We start from the raw sequence: 22,640 nt of genomic DNA on the forward strand, positions 1-22,640 counted from the left end.
GCTTAATTTGATCTCTAATCTCTCATGGATATAGTAGTATATATTTAAAGATTCAAACAGTGATGTAAAAAAGTTTCCCAACACAAGAAATGGCACAAATAATTATAAAATGTCCATTCTACGTATGATTTATTAAATTATAATTTATCTATTAACACTGATGCAATGCAATCCAATATCTGTCCTAAAAACAACACTTTTTTAATGGGCTGTACTTACTTTTTCACAGCACTGTATTTATGCAATGTTTTTTTTTCCAAAGATGCCACAGTGCTGTAGTGTCTATGGTGCTATTCCCTTTTATGACATGGTCTGTTAATGTAACCAGACTGAAAATGAGGCAGTTTAAATCAAATGGCAGTATTAATGAAGGTGTGCATGTACATTTCTGTATATTATTGTATGTATTTGTATTTATTTCTGCTGCCATATGTTTGTCCATATTTGTTTGAACCTGTTCATGATGATGGTCAAATTAAACACAAAGTTATTCTTTTTCTTTTTTTATTATTATTATTATTGATGTGGTTTGGAAAAGTAGGCACATTTTTGTAATTAATAATACTAGAAGATTTGTGAATTAGTTATCTAGGAAAGAAAATGACCTTGAATGTTGAATATCTTGTATTATTCTGAAGGTTTTCAGAACCTTTAAAAAAAAAAAAAAAAAAAAAAAAAAAAAAGACAGTATTTTAATCTGCCGATTAAGCATATGTTCTGAATATGTAATGAATCAAGGAAGGTACAAAATTACTGCGCTTAATATCTGTTATTTCTTTGTGTCAAACTTCTAATTCTGTTTGGCTTTTTGTGTTATCCTGCTGCTTTTATTTAATTTCTCATCTGAGTATTGAACATCTGTATTACCTGTTTTAATTGTCCTTAAAGGGATACTCCACCCCAAAAATGAAAATTTTGTCATTAATCACTTACCCCCATGTTGTTCCAGCCTCGTCCCAGTATCTGTGTTCCGAAGACAAACAAAGCTTTACGGGTTTGGAACGACATGGGGGTAAGTGATTAATGACAAAATTTTCATTTTGGGGTAGAGTATCCTTTTAAATTGGGGTCTTTTTTGGTGCTCACTCGTCTCAGTATCTCTACAAGAATCTACTACCATTGTCCTTTTGGACGGTACAGGATATTAACCAGACCTGATGGCGGTGATATGGTAACAGTCAACCGAGTGAGCATACATCAAAACAACAATGGCAAGAGCATGGGGGGCCAAGGATGGTCTTTGATCTGTGGGAAGGTCTTTACCGGCCTTTCAACCTCATCTAATCAGAATGGACGCACTTCTCAGAAAGAGTTTTATTCTTATGGGAAGAATGAATGGCAAGAGCAATGGCCCCACATAGCATGGAGGCCTCTGCGGCCTGGATATCTGTGTGCAGTTTGATACTCGGAAGTTCTAACATTGGAATGTAGTGAGGCACGTGGCCAAGTACATTGTTATCCCTGGACTGATCATTTGTGGCAAGCAAAAAAAAAAAAAAGTTGGTTTAATCTGATTGTTAACCGAAGAGTGGCATTACAATTTGATTGCACTCAGATGTCATTCATTGGAATATTTGTTTTGAACTTGTTTTATTAGCATCACAAATATACAGATGTTTTGTTCATTTTTGGCAAAAAATCTTAGTTTTCCATTGTCAATTTGATGAAATTCGGAAATAGTTCACTCTTGGAAGCAAAGCTTGTGCATTTCAAGATTGTGGGTGGTTTTTAGATGAAGGGAATTTTTAAGTAAATGACCCTGCATTGGAATCCTTTTGAGTGGAAAAGTTGGTCATTTATGCTCTTTAAATCAGTGGTGCATTCATTTAACAAGGTACTGTACTAACATTCTGAACAACAGTATGGCAGCTTTCCTCACCTTAACTGCGACTGAAATAAATGTCTTGCCATATGAAAATAAACTGAATGATTGATATGGCCCCTTAATATTCACACACACGTTATTGCTGTATTTAAAATCCATTTCAAATGTCAATAATTAAAATAACAGCCATTTTAAGTGCTTTAGATCTGATGACCGAAATCAGCACCAAGATTGTGATACCATTTAGTAAATATAAGTTTATTGTTGTTTCATATCAACTAAAGAGACCTTCACACACTCACATTCAACTAAAAGTATGCACCTTTCATACTTGTAACTGCATCGAATTCTTAAAAGATTATATATATTACACATTGTCACACATAAACACACACACACACACTATAACATTCTAAGGCAGAGTAAGCAAGTGTGATTTACTCATTTATTCATTCATAATGATTTATTATGAATCAATATCTAGGGCTTTGGATAAATTCCATCACCTTAAATACAACTGTGACATACTGACTTGCTACTTGCTTGAAAAAGTATGCCCAGGAACACATTATCCAATTGGGAAGTTTCTGTTCTCTTAGTTCCTGTATTTTATGAAAGCATGCAGGGAATGGACTCATTCAACTTCAGACTTGTCGTATCATATCCATCCTCCCTCTCCGGGCCCTTTGATTGTCCTTTCCTCTCCTATCCTGGGGTCCAGGGAAGCCTGTCTCTCTCTTTTCTATTCATCCGCTGGTGCCAGAAAATATGTCACTGTTTCTTCGGCTCAGTGAGCAGATGTAGCGATTGCCATTCATTATGATTCAGAGACACTTGATTTCCCCTTTTTATACTGTAAATAATATTTGAGGTAAAACAAATGATTTGTTTATGCTGCATTCATTGTATATAATATATTATGTTGTTGGTATCTTACTCTGTAAATGTCCATATACTAATTCTCCACATAACATGATGTACTGTCAAAATTGTAATAAATTTGAACATAATTACAATGATTACCACAGGATTGATCTATTCTTTTGCTTACTTTGACATACCCATAAATTCACATATTTAGACATAATCAGCTTCATAATCAAACATAATCACCACAAATGACACACTAATTAGGCTTGTGTTGATCAAGCAGCTGGATTTCACTGTAGCATTCTTCCCCTTCTTGCAGTGCTCGTTGTCCTGTGGGAGAGGATACAAGTACCGTAATGTGACTAGTGTCAGTCACTCGGACCAGCCAATCCCAGAAGAGAACTGACTACACCTGTCCATCCCACAAAAGCAAAGGCGCTGCAGAGGTGGGAGGTGCCCCAAGTGGAAGGCGGGAAAGCTTTTAAACAGTAGTACAGTAAAAACAGTACAAAAGTAAAATATCATTACAATTTAAAATAACTGTTTTATGTTGTAATTTACAATGCATTCTAAAATGCAACTTTAATGTAAATTTAAATATGAATTTTCAGCAGCCATTACAAAGCCATTAATCATTCTAATAACCTGATTTGGTGCTTAAAGAAACATTTATTATTATTATTATTATTATTATTATTATTATTATTAACAATATGATAATATATTAAAATAACATTAATATTATAATAAATGTTTAAATATATTATTATATATTAATATTGATATAAATAATGTTCATACTTATAATATATTAATATTAATATATTAATGCTGAAGACAGTTATGCTGATTAATATTTTTGTGTCAACCATCATACTTTTTTTCAAGATTCTTTAATTTTTTTTTTTTAAACAGATATTTTGTAAGATTGTAAAGGCCTTACCTGTCACTTCTGATCAATATAATGCATTGCCTTGCTAAATAAAAGCATTCATTTCTTTAAAGAAAGCTTACTAAAAGCAAACTTTTGAACGATAGTGTAAATCTATATTCTAGATCACCAGCAGCATCAAGATTTGGAGATTTACAGGAGCAGGCTGTGTTGTGTAAATAACTGAAGAGAAGGAAAGCAGATATGCAGAAACGTATATGTATTTATATTGCACAGCATGTCCCAATTTCACAAAGTTAGAAAACTATTAAAAGCCCACATTTATGCATACTTATTCATTTGCTTATTCGAATACTGCCCCGTCAAAACCAAAATAATATATTTAACAAGCAATTTAAAATGAATATTGTTCTGTTTCTCCAAACGCAACATAATTCAGAGTGTTAGATGTGCTCAGAGTCCACTCACAGTTTTAATATATTTCCCAATGGGATGCATAGTAGCACTCAAAATCTACTACCATACACGGAAGATCTCTGCTTGTTATCTTAAAATATTCTTGATACTGTGCAATGCAACAACATTTCCAATCAACAACCAAATACACATGAACAAATACAACATCTACACACTATGACAAATATGTAAACTCATGTAAAACTTAACCACAAGCAGACTTGATGATACGGTGAAATGAAAGTTAAAGTAAACTGGCAGGATTTGTTTGCCAAAAATACTAGCTGGCTATTTTGGAAGAGCTGAATTCCTTTTCTTCTCTCTTTTACCCTTTGCCTGCATTTGGATGGCATTCATGCAGTGAAAAACCCACCTAGGCTTGTCACATTTACAAAACGTTCTGTAAAACACAATAGAATATGCATGATATAGACATTTGTTCAACTTTGACCTCATTCTTGGTCTCAGCTGAAAAACATACATTCAGGTACAGCAGCACCTTTCTGAGCTTTAACAGAGCAGGATTGTGCAAACAATTGTATTCACTGTAATCCCATCCGTACCTGTCATCACATTTTGATTTATGACATTCAATGAAAGTAATTACTATCTGAACAAACTAGAGGACAGCTGTGATTTGTTAAGGCTGTTACATTATGTAAACATATAACAGAAATGTAGAATTGATGAGTTCCATTAACCCACCTGTCATTCTCCGTAGTGTTCATCATCGTGTGGGAATGGACTGCAACATCGTGAGGTTTCTTGTTTCAGTGGTGACAAGTGCAAGACGGAGTCTAAATGTTCCAGTCTCATTCGCCCACCCTCTACCCAGCCTTGTCGGGACACTGATTGTGTCTCCCACTACCGATGGGGCAAAGGAGACTGGCAGGAGGTGAATATGTGAGAAAGAGAGAGAATGAAATGAGTGTGCATGATGAGTAGCAAGTGTGTGTATGAGCATAAGAATGTAGATGTATCTCAAGCATCTGAGATTATACGGGCAAACTGTAATAGAGCACAATAGTGACTGCCTACTTTTTAGTGTCCTTAGCTCTGTAAGTTTTTTTTTTAAAGGGATAGTTCACCCCAAAAATATCTTTCAGAATTTAATCACCCTCATTTTGCTCCAAACCCATAGGGTTGTTCTTTCTTCTGTGGAACAAAAAATAAATTTCAGATATTTCCTCTTTTTTTTTTTTTTTTTTTAGACATTTACTCATTTTTACCTTAATGATAGAGTATATATCATTACTTCCAGTTTCTGCTAACAGTAGCTCTGGTAATATTATGTTATATGTGGGCCTTCGAGTATAGTGTAGGACAGCTTTGGGGTCTTTGAATCAAAAAGGGGTGTGTTTCCCAAAAGCATTGTTAGCTAACTATGGTGGTAAGTTTCACTGAACTCTATTGGTAATGATAGAACTTGTGACCATAGTTGCTTTTGGGAAACAAACCCAAGGCTGAGAAGAATCTACAGAAAAACTTTTCAGACAACAAACTCAAAACTGGGTCATCTAGCAGCATGGAATCACGGCACTAAAAAGAAGTGTAATTAGTTGAGTGCACTGCTCTTGAGAACACCTCCTTCACAGCAGACACAGGCAGCTGGAGCCTATTAGAGTCGCTCACTTTGCCAGTCGGATGCTTGAGGGGCCAAGTTGCTTCGCACAAAGCTTGGAGCTGCTCACTGTCAAAAATTTACAGCATACAACAGGATTCCCAGAAACAGGTACCTCTCTTCCCACTTCCTTTACTTTCTCTGCATTTGAAGTTAACCCTAGAGATTCTAGTCAAGGTTAGCATTCATCATACATTATATTAGCTAGTGCTGAACTCTACTTCTAAGTCCACCAAAATACAAATTATGTAGTTTTCAAAAGTGCACACATACAAGACCCTGAAGTTGTAATGTAATTTCTGCTCACTTCTTATCATAGCTGATCAAATTAGTACCACTATTATCCTGCTTGCTAGAATTTGGTGATCTTTTCTGGTTTTCCTTTATTGCAGCAAAACATGCGGTTCTGGATCCAAGGTTCGAGCAGTGGTGTGTTTGGATAAGGATGAAGATGAGGTGCATGAGACGAACTGCATGAACCAAAGAAAACTAAATAAAATTATTTAGAAATATATATTTGGAAATAATTTTACTAAAAAAATAAAATTACAAAGAAATATATATTTGGAAATAATTTTACTATTTAAGTTCTATGCCAATAGATGTTTTCAATACTGAATAACTATTATATTGAATAAATAAATAGGCTAGATGCAATTTGTAAAGTGCACATTTATGATTCACCAATTACAAGGATGATTTACAGTAAAGTTTTAGACACTGTGGATTTGGTTTCAAGGCTGTTTTCCATTTTAGTGCTCAGTCACCTGTGGTCAGAGGTATCAGAGGAGGCTGGTGTCCTGCAGTGAGGTTCACGATGGGATTGATAATTATGAGTATAGTCTTAACTCTTCATTAGAATGCCCCAGCACCCCTCCTGAGGACATCTTGTCCTGCTTTCTGCTGCCTTGTCCTGCCCCACACACATGGAGATGTGCAGTTTTGCTGAATTTAAGACATGACTTGTAATAGATCTGGACTTAAGTAAATAATATATACCTAATTTTAAAAAATATACGACATTTAAAATTATACTTAATTACTAAATGTCATTACTAAACCCATGTCTGTTTAAAATAGATGTTTGCACATTTGCCTCTTTTTTATATATTAGTGCTCTGCAAGCTGTGGAAGTGGTTGGACAGAAAGACAAGTCCAGTGTTTTTCAGCAGAGGGTGAAGTTTCTGAAAAATGTCCCTCCTACTCCAAACCTGAGGAACGAAAATCTTTCATCAGTCCTTCTTGTGAGTATCAATGAATTAGCAGTAGTAAAAGCAGCACAGTGAATTACAATGCATGTCCATATAGTTAGATTTTTGCCCATATAGTGGTAGAAATTAAAGGTTTGCAACCTTGGGAACTGGAAAAAAAAATCTCAGGTTTTTAGATTATTCACTTCTGCTCTAAAGCTATATTAAGGACTATATATATAGAGAGAGAGAGAGAGAGAGAGAGAGAGAGAGAGACATTAGTTAACATACAGTTATAAAGTTTATATAATTTACATGTTATTATGCATTTTATTTGGTCAAATACAAAAAAAGTCAAATATACAAAATGTAAAAAAAAAAGAAAAGATTTTTGGTAATGTTTTGGTGACTTTATTTAGTAACATTTATTTTATATTTTTTAAAGAGGCAGTCATATTTTCAATATGTAAATTTACATTTAATTTTAGTCATTTAGGAGACGTTTTTATCCAAAGGGACTTACAAATGAGGACAACGGAAGCAATCAAAATCAACAGAAGAGCAATGATATACAAGTGCTATAACAAGTCTCAGTTATAGGTAAAACAACGATGTAGGACGATTTTGAAGTAGGAGGAGAAATGTGATAGTAGTTTTTAGACATACCCTGTCTTGAACCGTTGTACACAGACAGAGTACGCATGCGCCTCGCAGCATTTGCGCTTAAAAAAAGTGTATAGATATCTATTTTTTTTTTTTTTTTTTAAGAAAATGACCGATCGTTTCGCTAGATAAGACCCTTATTCCTCGGCTGGGATCGTGTAGAGCCCTTTAACGCTGCACTGAAACTGCATTTTTAACTTTAAATCCGTTTAGCACCACTGAAGTCCACTATATGGAGAAAAATACTGTAAGTTAATGTTTTCGTCAAAAACCTTAAATTCTTTGCGACTGAAGTAAGAGAGACATCTTGGATGATATGGGGGTGAGTAAATGATCAGAAAATGTTTATTCTGAAAGTGGAGTAATCTTTTAAAACCTGTTGCTGTCATGTACTCTGTACTGTAGCATGCAAAATACGTATTTAGTTGTGTGTGTTGTGTTCGCTCCCCTCAGCTTGTGGGTCTCCTCTAACCAGCTAACAGCAATATGTTGTGGCTCTTATGGGGGGGGGGGGTTGTTTTTTAACATAAATGTTTTGACACACACATTTTTAAACTACAATCATCCAACCTAAATGTTTTGTCACCCAGTGTATTTGTTTTTCAATTCATAATGTTGTTGTTTCATAATTATATCGTGAGGAAGATACTTAAAAAGAACTTTGATTTCAAACTCTGAATTTAATTTATTTGAACTAAACAAGACAAGTAAACAGTCAGTAATAAAATAAGAATAGATAAATGACAAGCAATGGCACAAACAAATACAATAACAAGATACAAATAAAATGCTTTAGTGCTTTAGGTTTTTCAGGTAGGTATAACAATAATATTCAGGTACAGAAATACCACAGAAACTGAATAATCTATTTACCTTTAAAGGGGACCTATTATGCAAAATTCACTTTTACATGGTGTTTGGACATAAATGTGTGTTGGCAGTGTGTGTACACAACCACCCTATAATGATAAAAATCCACCCACTCCTTTTTTTAAATCCCCATAAATCATAAGCAGCGTCTCCCAACTACCTGTTTTCCCGCTTGGTGTTAATGTGACGTCACATTAGCCACAGGCCCCGCCCACGAATGTTGACAGACACTGCCGTTTTAACATAGAACCGCCCTGAGCGAGTTCAAAGCGAGTTCAAATTAGTTTTCCAAATTGCCTTTCTGAAATAGCTTCTTGGCACTTTGTAAGGCTAATGTTGCTACCATTGTCTGTCTGTTTTCACTGATGCTACCTGCACTTGCTACCAGAATATGAAAGCAATGTGAAGTCGACCGCTGGAATTAGTCGAGCTCATGATCACAAATGGGGCTTATAAAGTATGTATGACACCATGAGTTATTTTTATTGTGCCGTGCTCCTGTCTGTGTAATTCATAAAGTGCATTTTTTTATGCACAGAACAATCAGATGACTGACTTTTAAACAGAGTACATTTTCTGTAAAGATAACAGGGTTGTACTAATAGTGGAGTGTTTATTTGCAAAGGCTAGCACCGGTATCTACTCTGTGAGCACCAGGTCATTTGCATTTAAAGGGAAAGACGAAAACGGTGCGTTTTGGCTCATACCCTAAAAGTGGCAATTTGAACAAGCTATAAAAAATGATCTGTATAGTATTTTGAGCTAAACCTTCACACACACACTCTGCGGACATCAGAGATTTATTTTACATCTTGTAAAAAGGGCCACCTTTAAAATAACACTGATTAGTCTTCAATGTATAAATAAACATTAATGACAGACAGCAGCAGGTTTATTTAGGTTGCTTTCTCTTTAAGACCTCATGCACGGATCTGACTGTTACACATAAGTTTTGTTTCTCAACTGTTTACATTCACTTAATAGTAGGGCTGGGCAAAAAAATAGATTTTTCAATTAATTGTTTTTTTAAATGACGTCGATTCGATATCGATTCTCAAAAGCCACGGATCAATCTATTCCGGTATTTATTTCAGCAAACATTTAAAAGAAGATCTGATTAATGTGAATCTTTTCATTAGTCTTCTCCACTAATGTCACCCTCTTATTTACCTTGCGCAATGTTACAACAGAAAGCCTGTCAATCATTCAGTGCTTATCATGGTGGAGATACTGTTGACTAGAACAAAGCTATATGCACGATTTGCAATGCTCAGGTAAAATTGTATAGTAATACTAAAAATTTGCAGAAGCATTTGATATCACATGTAAAGGCGCCATAATTTCCGCAAAGAAAGAATGAATGGCAGATGGTGCAACGCAGTTTTGTTTACACAAGTATGGACGACGCTCGCGGTGTTTTCAGCCTCTGTCGTCTCACTATGATGATATGAATACACAAATTTCATCCCCAGCTGCTCTGAGAGTCACTTCATTAGCATTTTACCATTTATTCTGACAAAGCTACCGTCATATTACATACACAGCAGCTGCAAGTTCCTCACAGCAATCCGTCAAAATAAAAGTTTAGTTTCATGTGAAGAAACTGTCAAAAATATATTACTATTGAGCAGTCTTAAGACTTAATGTAACAACAATGCTGCTACTACTACTACTAATAAATATTAATAAATCTTTATTTTTAAAGGAAATCACTTTTTTTTTTAAATTTTAACAGTAAACCTTTGTTGTGCAGCACTTTGTTTGCCAAAAAATGAAAGGGTTTTTCATTTGATTAAGATAAATTAAATTGTTTTATGCTTTCATCTGATTACCAGAAAAATTAAGAAGAACATTTTATATGGCCCTATTATTGTTTAAAAAAGGACCCTATACAAAAAAAAAGAAAAGGTTTAAAATACAGGCCTGTGGCTCTTAATCTCTTTTTATAAATTCACCATTTGTAAAATGATGTTTACTGTTCATTTAAAAATATATATATATATCAATAGCATTTGAATCAAAACTATATTCACTGAATGTAATAATATTAAAAAATCTAATCGAATCGAGAACTTGTGAATCGAAATCGAATCGAATCGAGACATCTGAATCGATACCCAGCCCTACTTCATAGCCATAACCGTCAATGTTTAGTATAAAGATGGGCATTTTGACATAATTTTGTATGTATTTGGCACGTGCAAATGATACATTCCATCTGTCCCTGATACGGTCATCTGTCCCTAGCGACTTTCACACTGAAATATTTATTCACACTGAATTTCCGACGTTACAAGCAAGGAAACTGAAACACCTTCCAGTTGTATCAAAAAGCAGTCCAAATCAGCCGGCCCAATGCATTTTTTTCCCAGTCTGACGTTACCAAAAGAAGCCCAATTAGGTCTGGCAACACTGTTTACCACCGAGCTGTGGGCTAAGTAATGGTGATGGGTGTTCTGTGACATGACATGCGCTGCACACAGTAGACCAATCACAACAGACTGGGTCATCAGACCAATCACCACAGTTTAGTGTCATGCAAAGAAGGTCTTTGAGGAAAAAAAAAAAAAAATAAGTGAAAAAAAAATAAGACAATGAAAGTGTTTTTTCACCTTGCATGTATGTCAACCTGTTGTTGGGGACTCCCAAAACTGTTACTATTAAAATTTATGTTGTTATTTAATTAACATTGCTAAACTTTATATAAATTAAATAACAGAACAGAACAGATTTAATAGTTCCAGTTAACTTTTTTTTGTATTCTAATAAATATTTAAAACATTAAAATGTTTTACAAAACCGATTAAGAACAAATTTAAATAGTAAATACTAACCCTAACTTAAATAAATAAATAAATAAAAACTACAAACAGGGAAAGTGTCTATAAACAATTCCAAAAGGTAAAGAAAATGTAGCTGCTTTTGGTATTTTAATTCTCAGTGCTGAGAATACAACCTTATGTATCTACTGTTACAAACTACCAGGCTCAGGGCAGCGTAACATAAATGGGGAGGCCACGCACAAAGCAAGTTAACTCAAAATAACCATTTATTAAAGTAATTTATACTGAAGATAAACCAGAAAAGGGAAGAGAAAAGAAAACAACATAAGATAAAGTATTAAAAAAGCTCAAAATCTGGTGCTGGAGAGAAGTCAAGCTCAAACGGGTCACACCACGCTAGAGGACAGAGATCCTTTAATAGGTCAGCTCATCATAGGTAACCCACCGCACCTGCCGCTTGTCTCCACCCTGCACACAGACAAAGGAAAAACACAACACAAGCACCCTCTGGCAACCAAAAGATGCAACAAAAAGTGCAAATGAAAACAATGAGGAGGCGCAAAAGGACAGAATACCGTAACACTACATATACACATAACTTTGTGCAAGGAATGTCTGTGGCAATCTGATAAGACATGCACAGACCTCATATGCTGTGCATCTGCTCTGCTTTACAGTGAATGATTGAAAGATGACTGTGTGCCACTTAAATACCCTGCAAAACAAAATATGAAAGAGCACCTTGAAATCTATGTGTGGCCAAAAGTATATTGCATCTGTATTTTTAAGCACTGCCATAGAGAAAGAATGGGAAAAGTTACAAGATGTTAGACTTAAAGGGATACTCCACCCCAAAATGAAAATCTTGTCATTAATCACTTTAAAAAGTGTTCCCGTCGCTTCATATAACCCAGATTGCACTTCTGATGGCAGATGGAGTATTCTGACGACTTTCATACCTTTTATGGACCTTGACACTGCTATTTACTTGGCAGTCTATGGGACAGTCACAGGCCTCCCGGTTTTCATCCAAAATATCTTAAATTGTGTTCCGAAGATGAACAGAGCTTTTACGGGTTTGGTTAATGTGGTTTTGTAAAAGCAACACTTGTCAAATATCATTCTTATAAATATAAACCATGACTACTATGCCTTGTAAGAGGACTCTCCATCTGTCATAATTTCACATTTAATACTGTGTTCAAATACTGTGGCTTGGTTGGCATGATACACAGTCTAATGGTCTAACAAAATCCAATTTTAAACATCTTTTACTGTAAAGTTACCCCTTTTATGGCCCTTATATTACATATTTGAGCCAATGCAGATAAATGAAGTTATCTCAGGACGAGACCGCCCTGATTGTAAAGCAAAACGTGATTGGCTATAGCGAGATCGTGCTACGACTGGTCAGCGAAATATGGCTGTTATCTGATTGGCTTGAGTAGACGGTGGGTGGAGTCCACGTATTTGTGGATTGTCAGCACGTCTTGACGCAAGAAATGTTTCACAATTCGAAAAATGCACAGGACACGATTCACAAATGCATGCAGCTATCTACAAATGCACAGGACGCGATTCACAAATAAATGCCAGACAAAGTTGTCGTTGTGACATAAATATATATTTGTGAATATGTTTGTTATTTGCAAATCTCATTTTAATTATTTGTGGATTTAATTCCTATTTGTGAAACTTTAAGATTTATTTGTGGATCTTATTATATTTATTTGTCAATATGTTTAATATTTTTAAATCTCTTTACATTTATTTGTGGATCATAATCTATTTATTTGGAATTAAGCAACAATTCTATCTCCATACATAACCAACTCAGCAATAAGAGACACATTGTCTCCACACCTCTGTAGATTTTGCCCCAAAGAACCAACTCTAAAATCTTGTTTCCGCCCGGTCTCGAACCGGGGACCTTTCGCGTGTTAGGCGAACGTGATAACCACTACACTACGGAAACAGGTGCTGCTATCACTATCACTGCCCGGGGGTTTGTGGGGGGAACTGCAGGGGGTTTTTGAGTTCATGAAACTAAATCAAAATAAAACACTTACATAAACATGAACGTGTGAGGGCCACATGTCCTTAAATTGTTACAATATTACCTTAAATTTTTAGCGGGAGGAGGTACTTTAATTAAATATATTAGGTCAAATGAGTTTTAGGTCAAAACAACTTCTTACAGCTACATCTTTCTATTTTGAAATATCTAACAGAAATGTATTGTAGGTATGGACCAAAGGTATAAAATTGGTGAGGAGTACATGTCTGTAATGTTGGATTTAGTAAAAAGGACATATATTGTATCCATCAAGGTTTCCGTAGTGTAGTGGTTATCACGTTCGCCTCACACGCGAAAGGTCCCCGGTTCGAAACCGGGCGGAAACAAAGGGTAATTTTATAACGCAAATTATTTATTGGATATCATTCTTCAAACAGTTGATTTGACGGGGTTTTAGAAACAATCTCTAATAGACGAATAAAGAAAAATTTTACCATGAGAAGTTTTGACCCAGAACTCATTTGGCCTAAAATATTTACTTCAAGTACCCTATGAGATTTTAAGGTAATATTTCAATATTTAACAACACGCCGATTTCATGTTTACGTTTCTCTGATGCTGGTTGATAGTCACATGACATTTAAGAAAAGCAATATAATATTTTTTTATTATTGAGTTTTAGTGCCATCACTATCCCTGCCCGGGGGTTTGTGGGGGGAACTGCAGGGGGTTTTGTGAGTTCATGAAACTAAATCAAAATAAAACACTTAAATAAATATGAATGTGTTTAGTCCACATGTCCTTAAATTGTTAAAATATTACCTTAAATTTTTAGAGGGAGGAGGTACTTTAATTAAAGATATTAGGTCAAATGAGTTTTGGTCAAAACAACTTCTTACAGCTACATCTTTCTATTTTGAAATATCTAATAGAACTTTATTGTAGGTATGGAGAAAATATTAGACATCATATCAGACATCATTTAGACACCCAGAGTGAAGATTTAGTCACATATGCGAGTGATTTACTCGCAACGTAGAGGGTTGAATAAAATCACAGACTAGCCCCTGCTAATGTTGAAAATACAATACATACCCATTAGAAACAGTTACCATGTGAATAGGGCTAAAGAATAAATTCTAAAAACCTTGTATCCGCCCCAATCTTGAACCGGGGAACTTGCGCATTTTAGGCGAACAAACACAAACATGAATATAAACATAAATATATAAACATTAAAAGAGCTGCCCGATTAATTGCGATTAACACTAAATCTCATGTAAATTGAGTGTGATACATCACAAAGGCTGCGATTCTGTTTTTATGCGCAGCTTGTCCGTGAAGCATGGCTCTTTGATCAGTAGGAAGTGCTGCTCCTCTGAAATTCACCATTTCGACTTATCCTTCAGCCCTAAACATAAACCATGACTACTATGTCTTAAAAGAGGACTCACCATCTGTCATAACCAACTCAGCAATAAGAGACACATTGTCTAAACACATCTGTAGCAATTTTGCCCCAAAGAACCAACTCTAAAATCTTGTTTCCGCCCGGTCTCGAACCGGGGACCTTTCGCGTGTTAGGCGAACGTGATAACCACTACACTACGGAAACAGGTGCTGCCTTCACTAAAACTCTATCGGGGTTTGTGGGGTGTGTGTGTGTGCACCTGTTGCTTGTCAGCGACAGCTCCTCCTCTCTGAGAACGGGCATTCATCCTGACCAGATCTTCTCTTTGAGATGTTGACTTGTCCTGCAGTGAAGGGTTATCTTTAATTCTTTTTGCCTCTTCTGATGGGTCCCGGCATAAATGGCCTGATGGGCCTTTCCTGAAAGACACCTTGACTCTCCCGGGAAAAAACTGTTTTCTTCATAATGCTGTTCTGAAATCATGGCCACATGAAAATACTTAATATAATGAAATAAGACACTTATCAGCAGCAGTTACATATAAAAGAGTTATTTTAAATTGCCATAATATTTCATAATATTACTGTTTTTCAGCTGAATAAATGCAGCATTAGAGCATTAGAGACTAAATTTAAAGTAGTTTAATAAATTTATCTAATATTTATTATTTAATTCACTTAATGTATGCATGAGTGCATATATACATTATTTAATAAGAAAATATATGTATATATAAAAACAAGTTTAACTAATTAAAAATGTTTTTATACACATACACATTTTAAATTATACTATTAGACTGCACAAACATTTTTTTTTTTGTAATTTAAATGTAATATATGTGTGTAATACATATTAATTACATTATGAGTATCATATTGCAATGTTAACATTTTTATTTTAGCATTTTTTTTAAGTAACAGTTACATAGTAAGAGATCAATGATGAAACATTCACTCTTACAAAGAAACTATAAAATTATGTAAAATAACAGCTGTATTTTCAACGAGTTTGGTTTAATGTTTTCTAACATCACAAACTTACATGAGAATATACATACAGTTTATATGATAGTGTATATACAACACAGTAAGTTAATTCTGATAAAGTATAGCATTCAACTTACCTTCTCGGTTTGAAGCTTAATGCGTTGATCTCGAACTCTGACGTAAAAACAGCGGTCACCTGAGGTAAAATCTGAGGTAAAACTTGTGCGAAGGTAGTTTAGACAGTAAATACTGAGCAAACTTGTCTTGTTTTGTACAACAATTCGGTAAACAGATTTCTCTCCAATCGTGAAACTGGTCTCCCGCCTCCACTCACTGCGAATGACTGACAGATGACACTAGGATTATCTGGGTTTATTAAAGGCAAAACAGCGCCATGAAATCTACGCGTGGCCAAAAAATATATTGCATCCATAGTGTTAAGCACTTAGCATAGAGCAGGGGTCGGCATGTAAGTTTGGCATCGGGCCAAAACATATTTCGCCTCTAGATGGCGGGACAGAACGTATATACTATATATATAGTAAAAGGATAATTTAATAAATTAATTGATGAAAAATGCTACTACAAATTGCCCGTGACAGACTGTTACATTGTCTTTTGTAACTGGTAGTGAGCTGTTACTCTGTGTTAAATCCAAATATACAAATATAAAGTGACTGTCTCTTTAAAAATAAATGTCTAAAACATGATCATGTTCTTTTTAAATATTCACATTCACATTTTCTATATTAAAGATAACTATATCGTATTATCATGTAAATGTTTATTAAGATCGTTGCACATTTTGTAGCTACATCCTACACAAGAACAGTTATTACAAGTTTTATTTTATCTTTGTGCACAAAGTTTGTTTATTATGTTAACTGTACTTAAAGTGTATGGGTTAAGTTTTTTTGTAAAGACTTATTGTGCATGCTCATATTATATATTGCCGACTTTACTGTAAAGTTGTTCCTGAATTCACTTTTCGGACTACAAAGGTATTAAATGGTCTCTTCTTCACTCCTTTTGACATGCTTTCTATCGCTATTTCACATTTTCCCCTTCAATGTTGAAATTACTGTTTATATAACACACAGTGTTTCCATGACTGTCCAAAGCATGTGAAAACGAGACATGTGATTTGTTGTCTGTTGCTAAGCATGCAGCAAGAGGACTCACCATCTGTCATAACCAACTCAGCAATAAGAGACACATTGTCTCCACACCTCTGTAGCAATTTTGCCCCAAAGAACCAACTCTAAAATCTTGTTTCCGCCCGGTCTCGAACCGGAGACCTTTCGCGTGTTAGGCGAACGTGATAACCACTACACTACGGAAACAGGTGCTGCCATCACTATCACTGCCCGGGGGTTTGTGGGGGGAACTGCAGGGAATTTGTGAGTTCATGAAACTAAATCAATATAAAACACTTAAATAAACATGAATGTGTGAGGTCCACATGTCCTTAAATTGTTAAAATATTACCTTTTTTTAGAGGGAGGAGGTACTTTAATTAAATATATTAGGTCAAATGAGTTTTGGTCAAAACAACTTCTTACAAAGTAGAGTCACTGTTTATGTAGTGTAGTGGTTATAATGCGCTGGCATTTTCTTCTTTGTTGTGTACTGGTCATCATTCTGGACCCTGAAACCCTTTTAAAATCAACTCCTCGCTTTGTTCTTTTTTCTGTTCCAAAAAGTTACATGTTGTTTTAGCCTCATTTCAACCTGGGACCTAACAGGTTTTTGAAATGACACCTCACTAAAAATAGTCGATTAGAAAGGGTTTCAGGGTCCAAAACGATGACCAGCACACAACACAGAAAGGGAAATGACAGTTCACAGCTTTTGCCAGCACATGCGTCTTTATTGAAATCTTTGTCTGGCCTGAATGCCTTTTGCTTGGATATCAACTGATTTTGAAAAGTGTGTTTTGTTTCCCCCTGTTTTTGAAGGACCTTTCTTTTATAAAGCAAATGTGATAACCACTTGCACTACAGAAACCCAACTACTAATTTGCCCTGGAACAATTAAAGCTAATTTACTTCAAATAAATATTTTAGGTCAGATATTGAAAAACGAGTTGGAGGTCAAAATGTCTTAAGGCTATGTTTTTCTTGAAATGTCTAGTAGAACTTTAAGCAGCCTCGTCTGTCACGTTGAAAGATTTTGTGGAAAGTACAAGAAATCTTTATATAGAAGTTTCTGTAGTGTAGTGGTTATCACGTACACCTCATATGCGGAAGATCCCTGGTCCAAAACCTAGGGGAAACATCCTGTAGCTTTTTGAAATAAACACCTCACTAAAAACAGTTCTTTAATTAGTATTAGGAGTGTTCACCTGTCACATTGGAAGATTTTCTGTATTCTCCCAACACCTCTTGCTTGTCAGAGACATCCCCTCCTCTCTGTAAGACAACAGAACAGGCATTCATCCTGACCAGAGCTTCTCTTTGAGGTGTTGACTTGTCAATACTAAATGTAAAGTAATAAATGTAATCTGTGATCAAAGCTGAATTTTCAGCATCATTACTCCATTCTTCAGAGTCATTCAATCCTTCAGAAATCATTCTAATATGCTGATTTGCTGTTCTAGAAACATTTAGTATTATTATTATCATAATTAATATTTAAAACACTCAAGTACATTTTTTTTAGGATTCCTTGATGAATAGAAAGATCAGCATTTATCTGAAATATGCTTTTGTAACATTATACACTAAACCATTCAAAAGCTTGGAGTCAGTATTTTTTTTTTGGGGGGGGGCACAGGGGGAAAAGGGAAAAAAACTAACAACAATACTGATAAGATATTAATATTAACAATAATAATACGAATTCTGCTAATAAAAACAGTATAAAACGCACTAAGGATTAACGAGCTGATGGATTCATGAATATTAATCAGGTTGTGTGCGTTCGCTCAAACTGATTCGCTGAAATCAAAACAGGGATGATAATAAGTGAACGCTAGCCAATGAGATTGAGGAAAATACAACAAAGAATATTGTTTACATGTAGTGCGTCAATTCTGCATGCATTTAAGACTGTCTCGCTCTCTCTGCTCTCCCCAAAGTGACGGCGAGTCGTGCGCAGTTACACTTGAGTTTACGGCAGACATTTTGCCCCAAAGAACCAACTCTAAAATCTTGTTTCCGCCCGGTCTCGAACCGGGGACCTTTCGCGTGTTAGGCGAACGTGATAACCACTACACTACGGAAACAGGTGCTACTATCTCTATCACTGCCCGGGGGTTTGTGGGGTTTGTGGGGTGTGTGTGTGTGTGTGTGTGTGTGTGTGTGTGTGTGTGTGTGTGTGTGTGTGTGTGTGTGTGTGTGTATGTGTGTGTGTGCGTGCGTGTGTGTGTGTGCGTGCGCGTGCGTGCGTGTGCGTGCGTGCGTGCGTGAGTGTATGTGTGTGTGTGCGTGCACCTGTTGCTTGTCAGCGACAGCTCCTCCTCTCTGAGAACGGGCATTCATCCTGACCAGATCTTCTCTTTGAGATGTTGACTTGTCCTGCAGTGAAGGGTTGTCTTTAATTCTTTTTGCCTCTTCTGATGGGTCCCGGCATAAATGGCCTGATGGGCCTTTCCTGAAAGACACCTCGACTCTCCCGGGGAAAACTGTTTTCTTCATAATGCTGTTCTGAAATCATGGCCACATGAAAATACTTAATATAATGAAATAAGACACTTATCAGCAGCAGTTACATATAAAAGAGTTATATAAAATTGCCATAATATTTAATAATATTACTGTTTTTCAGCTGAATAAATGCAGCATTAGAGCATTAGAGACTAAATTTAAAGTAGTGTTTAATAAATTTATCTAATATTTATTATTTAATTCACTTAATGTATGTGTGAGTACATATATAAAATATTTAATATGAAAATATATATGTATATATAAAAACAAGTTTAACTAATTTAAAATGTTTTTAAACATACACATTTTAAATTATACCACACTGCACACACATTTGCTTATTTTTATTTTTTTGTAATTTAAATGTAATATATGTGTGTTATACATATTAATTACATTATGAGTATCATATTGCAAAGTTAACATTTTCTAGAATTTTTTTAAGTAACAGTTACATAGCAAGAGATCAATGATGAAACATTCACTTTTACAAAGAAACTATAAAATTATATAAAATAACAGCTGTATTTTCAACGAGTTTGGTTTAATGTTTCCTAACATCACAAACTTACATGAGAATATACATGCAATTTATATGATAGTGTATATCCAAAACAGTAAATTAAATCTGCCAAAGTATAGCATTCAACTTACCTTCTCGGTTTGACAGCTCGAACTCGTAAAAACAGCGGTCACCTGAGGTAAAATCTGAGGTAAAACTTGTGCGAAGGTAGTTTAGACAGTAAATACTGAGCAAACGTGTCTTGTTTTGTACAACAATTCGGTAAACAGATTTCTCTCCAATCGTTAAACTGGTCTCCCGCCTCCACTCACTGCGAATGATTGACAGATGACACTAGGATTATCTGGGTTTATTAAAGGCAAAACAGCGCCATCAAATCTACGCGTGGCCAAAAATATATTGCATCCATAGTGTTAAGCACTTAGCATAGAGCAGGGGTCGGCATGTAAGTTTGGCATCGGGCCAAAAAATATTTCGCCTCTAGATGGCGGGACAGAACGTATATACTATATATATAGTAAAAAGATAATTAAGAAAATTATTTGATGCAAAATGCAACTACAATTGCCCGTGACAGACTGTTACAGTGTCTTTTGTAACTGGTGAGCTGTTACTCTGTGTTAAATCCAATTATACAAAAATAAAGTGACTGTCTCTTTAAAAATAAATGTCTAAAACATGATCATGTTCTTTTTAAATATTCACATTCACATTTTCTATATTAAAGATAACTATATCGTATTATGATGTAAATGTTTATTAAGATCGTTGCACATTTTGTACATCCTACACAAGAACAGTTATTACAAGATTTATTTTATCTTTGTGCACAAAGTTTGTTTATTATGTTAACTGTACTTAAAGTGTATGTGTTAAGTTTTTTTGTAAATAAAAAGAAAACAGATAGAATAGAAATAGAATAGAGAGCACTAGTGTTAGAAGGTCAAGTTTTTGTTTATAATAAATAAAACAAAAACAAGTGAAAAGAATAGAAATAGAACACTATAGAGGCACTATAATGAGCCATTCACTTGCAGAACGCAAGTTTTCTGGAGAGCATATAAGTCTGAAGAAGTGAATTTAGGTAAAGGGGTGTGGAGTCAGTGTTTGTCTGTAGGAACTCCCTTGATTTCCATTTCAAGGGTATACATATGCACTATTGCATTGTCATTGGATTATTTTGTGTGCTTTTACAATTTATATTTATATAAATGAATGCAGAATGTAACCTGTTTACATAAAGACTCATTGTGCATGCTCATATTATATATTGCCGACTTTACTGTAAAGTTGTTCCTGAATTCACTTTTCGGACTACAAAGGTATTAAATGGTCTCTTCTTCACTCCTGTTGACATGCTTTCCATCGCTATTTCACATTTTCCCCTTCAATGTTGAAATTACTGTTTATACAACACGCAGTGTTTCCATGACTGTCCAAAGCATGTGAATACGAGACATTTGATTTGTTGTCTGTTGCTAAGCATCTAGCTGTAACATTCTAACACTGCATCGTTTAACACGGTGCTAACCCCAGGGTTAAAAAAGCAGTGGTACCCTGCTAAAGTACATGTGTGAAACATTTCTCTACCTGGGGTTAAATGAGGATTTAGAACAATGATAACCAGGGTTTAAGCGGAGTGTGAAAAGCCCTCATTAAAACCAGAAATACTGATTTTTTTAACTTTTACTTTCTCACACTCTGGAAATAAGCAACAATCTAACAACCTGTAACATCTGAAAGATGTTTTTTTTTTCCTTAAATCACTTTATCACTTATAAAATTTTTGTTATTTCTAATATAAATAAACATTTGTATAACATGCTTGTCTTTGATTAGTTTTTTTCATACACATTTTAGTGTAAATTATGTTAAAATCGCTACTACTGCCATCTTTTGCTACAAAGTAAAATGTGACTGCACAGAAAATGTGTTTGCATTTTTTAGGGCCGTTTCAGGATCAACCTCTCAGGAACAGGATTCAGGATGACAGATAGCACACTAACTCACACACTGAAATCATGCATTTATATGCCTATTATCAACACATCCTAATACCTTAACCGATATTAAGCATTTTTATCCAGAAGAACTACTGGTAAGGGTAAAATGTGTGGAAGTTCACTAGAGCATGTGTTGTTCCTGGCTAGGCAGCACCTGCAGCTCTCAATGAACGGGAAATTAAGTATATTGTTCAGGTTTGGCTTAGAATCTGTTTTACAAGTGTCCTGTTGCTGGAACACAACTGAGTAGGTTTATTTAACCCTCTACTCGCAACGTAGAGGGTTGAATAAAATCACAGACTAGCCCCTGCTAATGTTGAACATACAATACATACCCATTAGAAACAGTTACCATGTGAATAGGGCTAAAGAATAAATTCTAAAAACCTTGTTTCCGCCCCAATCTTGAACCGGGGAACTTTCGGATTTTAGGCGAACAAACACTAACATGAATATAAACATAAATATATAAAAATAAAAAGGGCTGCCCGATTAATTGAGATTAACACTAAATCTCATGTAAATTGACCTGTCTAGTGTGATATATAGCAAAGGCTGCGATTCTGTTTTTATGCGCAGCTTGTTCATGAAGCATGGCTCTTTGATCAGTAGGAAGTGCTGCTCCTCTGAAATTCACCATTTCGACTTATCCTTCAGCCCTAAACATAAACCATGACTACTATGTCTTGTAAGAGGACTCACCATCTGTCATAACCAACTCAGCAATAAGAGACACATTGTCTCCACACCTCTGTAGCATTTCTTCTGTAGACATTTTGCCCCAAAGAACCAACTCTAAAATCTTGTTTCCGCCCGGTCTCGAACCGGGGACCTTTCGCGTGTTAGGCGAACGTGATAACCACTACACTACGGAAAC

At 35.3% G+C, this 22,640-nt stretch overlaps 6 non-coding genes across 6 annotated transcripts; 1 reads left to right on the forward strand and 5 right to left on the reverse strand.

Moving 5' to 3' along the window:
- Window positions 1-13,072: 13,072 nt before the first annotated feature.
- On the reverse strand, window positions 13,073-13,145 carry trnav-aac. The gene has a single exon. It is a non-coding gene; the product is annotated as a tRNA-Val (tRNA).
- Window positions 13,146-13,500: 355 nt separating this feature from the next.
- On the forward strand, window positions 13,501-13,573 carry trnav-cac. The gene has a single exon. It is a non-coding gene; the product is annotated as a tRNA-Val (tRNA).
- Window positions 13,574-14,729: 1,156 nt separating this feature from the next.
- trnav-aac lies at window positions 14,730-14,802 on the reverse strand. The gene has a single exon. It is a non-coding gene; the product is annotated as a tRNA-Val (tRNA).
- A 2,055-nt stretch (window positions 14,803-16,857) lies between these two features.
- Window positions 16,858-16,930, reverse strand: trnav-aac. Its single transcript has one exon. It is a non-coding gene; the product is annotated as a tRNA-Val (tRNA).
- Window positions 16,931-18,740: 1,810 nt separating this feature from the next.
- On the reverse strand, window positions 18,741-18,813 carry trnav-aac. The gene has a single exon. It is a non-coding gene; the product is annotated as a tRNA-Val (tRNA).
- A 3,754-nt stretch (window positions 18,814-22,567) lies between these two features.
- trnav-aac lies at window positions 22,568-22,640 on the reverse strand. Its single transcript has one exon. It is a non-coding gene; the product is annotated as a tRNA-Val (tRNA).

The sequence above is a fragment of the Cyprinus carpio genome, chromosome A11 (genome assembly GCF_018340385.1).
Source record: "Cyprinus carpio isolate SPL01 chromosome A11, ASM1834038v1, whole genome shotgun sequence".
Taxonomy (NCBI): domain Eukaryota; kingdom Metazoa; phylum Chordata; class Actinopteri; order Cypriniformes; family Cyprinidae; genus Cyprinus; species Cyprinus carpio.